The 7,144-nt window shown below is 33.7% G+C and overlaps 1 long non-coding RNA gene across 1 annotated transcript; it reads right to left on the reverse strand.

Moving 5' to 3' along the window:
- Positions 1-5,468: 5,468 nt before the first annotated feature.
- LOC123656853 lies at positions 5,469-6,033 on the reverse strand. The gene is made up of 2 exons (XR_006743609.1): positions 5,682-6,033; positions 5,469-5,576 (listed from the first exon to the last, which is right to left on the reverse strand). It is a non-coding gene; the product is annotated as an uncharacterized LOC123656853 (long non-coding RNA).
- Positions 6,034-7,144: the final 1,111 nt, after the last annotated feature.

Here is a 7,144-nt window from a genome sequence, read left to right on the forward strand (position 1 = left end):
CTATGTCATTGTGCTCGAAGCTTTATTTTGTTTCTATTTTAGTCGACTGTGAGCACGAGTTAGCCGAAAACGGGGAATAGCAAAAACGTTCGTTCATTCTATTACGCATATCGTTGACTTAACCCGATCCTTGAGGTCATAACGTGTCACGCGATGTATAAGCAAGGTAGTTTAGCTGTTTGTTATTCTAGATTTGTCGCAGCTCATCCTAATTTGCGTACTTTGTTGTGTGTTTACTACTACTATTTGGTTGTCATTTCGATAAGCTGTTGATGTAATGGTTTTATTTATTATTTATTTTTTACCGTAAGTACTGTTTATAGCAAGATTGACTGAAGAAAGATCTCGAAGTTTAATTTATTAGTAAATGATATTGGTGGCATTAAGCCTTATCGTAATTTTTGTATCGATATTTTTATAAAAATTATGTGAGCAATTTTGTGATCTTGGTATTTAAATTATTCATGACAAGCGTTACCAATATAAATCATATAAAATAACCATAGCATAAATTAAATAAAAAATAACGACAGCTACTGCCAAATTAGTTTTAATAATATTTTAAGGACTCGTACATTTTTAAACGCCTTCCAAAAAGGAGGAGGTTCTCAATTCGACTGTATTTTTTTTAATGTATGTTACATCAGAACTTTTGACCAGGTGGACCGATTTCGACAATTTTTTTTTTAATCGAAAGGTGGTGTGTGCCAATTGGTCCCAGTTAAATTTATTTGAGATCTAACAACTACTTTTCGAGTTATATCTAATAATGCGTTTTTACTTGACGCTTTTTTCGTCGACCTACGTTGTATTATACCGCATAACTTTATACTGGATGTACCGATTTTGATAATTTTTTTTTTTTTGGAAAGGAGATATCCCTAGTTTGGTTCCATGATAAGGAAACCAGGATTTGATGATGGGATCCCAGAGAAATCGAGGGAAACTCTCGAAAATCCGCAATAACTTTTTACTGGGTGTACCGATTTTGATAATTTTTAATTTAATCGAAAGCTGATGTTTATTATGTATATATCAATTTTATTGAGATCTGATAACTACTTTTTGAGTAATCTTTTGATAACGCGTAGTTACTTGACAATTTTTTCGTCGATCTACGTTGTATTACTCATCGATGTAATTGAAGTCGGTTTTTTTTCGTTTGCGAGCAAACACAATTATGTTAGCACTACTTATCATCTTTGACTAATTGTTGAATTGTAATGTGCACATTACAGTTCAACATTCATTACAATTCAGACATTGAGACAGACACAGAATTTGAATGAAATTCATATGGACTAATTGAAACAAAATATTTTTTTTTCAATATAACTTGGACGCCAAACAAGCGTACGGCTCACCTGATGGTAAGCGATTACCGTAGCATATAGACTTCTGCAACACTAGAAGCATCGCAAGCGCGTTGCCGACCCTACCCCCAATTTCCCCCAGGAGCTCTGGTCACCTTACTCACTACAGGAACACAACGATGCTTGAAAACAGTATTATTAAGATGTTAGAAGAAGATTGTAAGGTTGACGTTAGTAACTAAGGTCAAGGTTAGTACCCCAGTCGGGCTACTCTATATTTTGAGCAGGAAATTTCCTACAGCGCCCTATCTCAGTTCAAAAAATCATATATTATCGACAAATAAAATTATATATTGTCGACGTTTCTTAGAGCGCATCAACGATGAGATGAAGCTTCATGGAATCTCACGTAAATTAGTTTATTAAGAAGTATTTGATAATGTCTATCATTAGTCAGTAAATCGAATACGTGAAAATAATTAATGTACAAAATTTAATAGATATCTAACTTTTTCATAACCGAATTTTTTATCATGTTGAAGTCGATGATCAAACCAAATATATATTCAATTTGCTTATATTGATGAGTGTTAACTTCCGTCATCATAAATATCATCGTCAACACCTGATCATAGTCATTAGCGATAAGTAGGCAATTCATCTTACACAATGACATCTCGACCTTGGAATCTATACATATAAAAATGAATGTCTGTATGTCCTTAATAGAAGCGTAAACTATGCATTTGAGCATGCCATGATTTTGAGCAAAGTGTTGTGCATGAGACAAAGATTTCTGAATTTGTACGGGCAAAAAAAAAACCTTGCAACGCGCGCAAGGTACAGCTAGTTTTGTATAAACACAACATATGATATATTGATAAAACATGGATTTTAACAAATAATAAGTAATGATACAATTTGTCTTTTTTAATTTAAAATGTCATTCTCCTTGTGTTCTACGTTATCAACTTAAAGTAACTAACTTAATTTTAAGCGAACGTAAGTTTTTCTTAGTTACTTGATAAAAAATATTTATTGATCATATTGTTTATTTATTTAATAAGTGTACACATTTCAGGTACCATTAGAAATAAATTACGATGGCACTTAACACTGAAGAAGCTACAGTACTCATACGCGTTTGATGTTTTGCTTAAAGGCAAACTCGAATTCCAAATATACGCGTCTCTAGTTTTAATACCGATAAATCAAATTAGCATTTTAAATATAGCGTTTGTTAAATTTGTACTAAGTTTGCCCTAACTGTAAACATAAAAATCGCTTCAGCCTATCGCAGTTCACTGCTGGACATAGGGCTCTCCAAGTTCACGTCAAAATTGGCGTGAACTCACGTGTTTTGACCATAGCCACCACGCTAGGCAGGCGGGTTGGTGACCGCTGGGCTGACTTTGTCGCACCGAAGACGCTACTGCCCGTCTTCGGCCTGTATATTTCAAAGCCAGCAGATGGATGGTTATCCTGCCATCAGTCGGCTTTTTAAGTTCCAAGGTGGTAATGGAACTTTGTTATACCTTGGTCACCTCTTATGAGACCCACGGGAAGAGAGGCTAGCAATATTATTTACTTTTGTAATCACACAGCTTATAATATTAATCAAAATAAACTTGTATAAATTAAATGATGGCATTTTTACCCAATAATAGTTAATTTATCAAATAAACTAAAAACTAAATTGAACTTATAGAACGCTTAACCCTTGCCTTAAATTGTCAAAATTCATTAAAACGTCATTGCTTTTTGACATAAATGTTTCATATACTAAAAAGAAACATTTACATTTTTAATTAGTCTAGCTATTTAAAAGAGGAACGCTGCCAGTATCTTCGGACAGGTATAGGAACTCCTTTTAACAACATTTTTTAGTTATTATATTATGTATATACTAGCTGTGTCCGCGGCTTCGCCCGCGTTGACATCAGTGTGTCACAAAGTTTTACCGGCAAACTTCCAGTGAAACTCTCATCAAAATCGTCTTATCCGTTCCGTAAAGCTTCCTCTTGAACCGCATGAAAATCCGTTCAGTAGATTTTGAGGAAATCGATCACATACACTTTTGGGGTCATTGTTTTATAATACACTAACTGTTGCCCGCGACTACATCCGCCTGGTTATGAAGATTTGCATTACTATTAAGATGTTTAACGCATTTTTTTCATTTCAGTCACTTGAAATGCTTATTACACCGAGTAACTTTTTAAAAGGCACAATTTAGTATAATTTAATAGTTGTTTTTATAAAACCTCTCTATACACCACATTCTTAGTTTTATTTTCAGGCTGCAGTATAAATAACCTATCGACGAACTTATAGCTGCTGTATATGTTTCATACAAACTATCAACCCCCATTAAACCCTCTTAGCGGTGGAATATCGCAAAATACATTCTTAGCGAACGTCTACTAACTATAATCTACCTCTCTGCCAAATTTCATCTTTATCCATCCTGGATGGATGGACCCTCCAGCAGTTTTTGGGTTCTCGTGATGAGTGAGTCAGTGACCTTTCTCTTATATATATATATAGATTACGATGCATTATTTGGACACCTCCTCACCATCTATAGAGCATACATTTTAAATTTCAAGTCTCTTACTTAAAAAACATAGGACTTTCATACAAACTTCCAGCCCCCGTTTTATTCCCTTGGGGGTCGAGTTTCGTAAAATCCGTTCTTAGCGAATGTCTACGCCCTATAAGAAGCCTTTTTGCCAAATTTCAAGTTTGTAGCTGTTATAGTTTCGGAGATTTCGTGATGAGTGAGTCAACCTACCATCCCCCGTTTTAACCCCAAAAGGGAGTTGATTTCTAAAGATACATTATTTGGACACCTCCTCACCATCTATAGAGCATACATTTTAAATTTCAAGTCTCTTAATTCAAAAACATAGGACTTTCATACAAACTTTCAACCCCCGTTTTACCCCTTTAGGGGTTGAATTTCGTGAAATCCGTTCTTAGCGAATGTCTACGCCCTACAAGGAGCCTTTTTGCCAAATTTCAAGTTTGTAGCTGTTATAGTTTCGGAGATTTCGTGATGAGTGAGTCAACCTACCATCCCCCGTTTTAACCCCAAAAGGGAGTTGATTTCTAAAGATACATTATTTGGACACCTCCTCACCATCTATAGAGCATACATTTTAAATTTCAAGTTTCTTAATTCAAAAACATAGGACTTTCATACAAACTTCCAACCCCCGTTTAACCCCCTTAGGGGTTGAATTTCGTGAAATCCGTTCTTAGCGAATGTCTACGCCCTAAAGGAGCCTTTTTGCCAAATTTCAAGTTTGTAGGTGTAATAATTTCGGAGATTTCGTGATGAGTGAGTAAACCTACCATCCCCCGTTTTTACCCCAAAAGGGAGTTGATTTCTAAAGATATATTATTTGGACACCTTTTCATCATCTATAGAGCATACATTTTAAATTTCAAGTCTCTTACTTCAAAAACATAGGACTTTCATACAAACTTGCAACCCCCGTTTTACCCCCTTAGGGGTCGAGTTTCATAAAATCCGTTCTTAGCGGATGTCTACGTCTTATAAGGAGCCTATCTGCCAAATTTCAAGTTTATAGGTGTTATAGTTTCGGAGATTTCGTGATGAGTGAGTGACCTTTCGCTTTTATATATATTATAGATTATAGATAGATATACTTAAGGTTTTTAGTTTTAGGTTCATTGTTATAACTCTTATATTACCCATTTATTTATTTATTAACTTATTTTACTAGGTAAAAAAAAGAAACATTTTAAATTCACGTATAGACATTATGAATAGCGAAAATTAACTATGTAACATTTAGTACATAATGTAATGCTGTGTGAAGACAGATGTTACCATATTTCGTGGCTGGTTTGCTCTGTACGAAATCATTAACACAAGCTCATTCTGACAATATGCATTGTTCGTACTGTCTCCGTATAAATTAGGACACTAGGAATAGGTACACTGTTTTTGTTATATATTTAGGAGAATAATCATTATATATATATCAGAAATATACCATTATTTTTTTTTCAGACAATACATTGATTAATAGAATATCTATAAAGTTTTTGATTATTACAGTGTTGAACACTGATACGTAAATATTTAGGTATAATTACAAAAAAAAAAAAAAAAACAAACACAAGTGGAATCAAAGAGGTTTTATGCCTTAATATTACAATATAAAAATGAATCTATTATTTGATCTGGCCGGCGTTCAGTTTGTTTTCACGTGTTGAGTTTTCATCGCAGATCTGTAAAATAAACGTAACAATTATAAAACGTATTTTCTGAATAAATAAATTAAACCTTCTCAATTGCGGTCAGAAGGCGTTAGTTAAAATATATGTGACCAGTACAATACACATGTATGCGGTCAGAATCTCAAACGAGATAAATCACAGAGCAGGCGTTTATGCACATAACTCTTCGACTTCGACCACTTGACATTAGCAAGGTCCTGTCCCCTGACACGGATCATTAGCTTCTAGAATAGTCTTATTCATCATAATGGAATATGTCATGCGAGACATTATATTCGCATCAATGAGAAATGTTTTATTCTAAGTGTATTGACTGTTGAGACATAGTATTAGAAATTATTGGAGCATTACAAAATAGTATATAACAGATTTACTTCTGTAATAGTTTCCTTATGTTTTCTTATGACGTATATGGTACGTTACATATATGTTCTTCATGCAAGATATTAATAAATTTGTATTTATTTAATAAAAAATAGAAATTGTACTTATAAAAACACACTGTATACTATTTTTAAAAAGAGTAACTACAGTGTTTTTTTTCCGGTTATTATCTGCAGAATCTCCATTCGGAAACGGTGGTCGCTTCATTTAAAAAAATTAGATTTTAATTTGTAAAATGACGATTCGAAGATGCTTTTCAAGCCTATTTGAATAAAGATATTTTTGATTTTGATTTTTGATGTTTTTATAGTATTTTTTTAAATAAAAAATAAACAATAAAATGGAAGTGCGATGGTATTTTGACGAGCTAAATTACGTTCAAGTTATGTAGGTAGGTAGAAGGAGGATAACTTAGCGTAGTTATTAATATTAAAATAATTGTGTTTGCCCGCAAAAGAAAAAAAAAACCGACTTCAATTACATCGACAAGTAATACAACGTAATTAGACGAAAAAAAATTACAAATGCACTAGTCGTCGCTACGATTTTCGAGGGTTTCCCTCGATTTCTCTGGGATTCTATCGTCAGATCCTGGTTTGCTTATCATGGTACCACACTTGGGATATTCCCTTTCCTACAAAAAAAAAATATCGTTCATAAACCGGTTCGGTACGACGAAGTTATCCCCGAACATATATAAAGAATATATATATACATATATAGATATATACGGTCGAATTGAGTAACCTTCTCCTTTTTTGAAGTCGGTTAAAAAATAGTTAAGCTTTGATGTGAAAAAATAAGAATTTATTTTGTGATACTCTTTCTTAAATAGCAGTACATTTAAATGTCTTTACATAACGATACTTTTGTCGTTCGTATTATCACTTAAAACAGCAGAAAGACGTCGAAAATCTCAGCAGAATCGGTGTATGGGTACTTGTAAAGACTGCGACACACAGCGTACGTGATGAAACATTAAGGAACGCTGACAGTAACACAGGTTAGCGGAAAAAACAACCGGCCAAGTGCGAGTCGGACTCGCGCACCGAGGGTTCCGTACAAACAAAATTATTAAAAATATTTTATTACCTAAATGATGTAACTAAAAATTTATGCTTTTTGCAATTTTCCCTTTATTTATACTATAAGACGTTGCTTCATGGCCCTGAATG

This window comes from Melitaea cinxia, chromosome 10 (assembly GCF_905220565.1).
Source record: "Melitaea cinxia chromosome 10, ilMelCinx1.1, whole genome shotgun sequence".
NCBI classification, from domain to species: Eukaryota; Metazoa; Arthropoda; class Insecta; order Lepidoptera; family Nymphalidae; genus Melitaea; species Melitaea cinxia.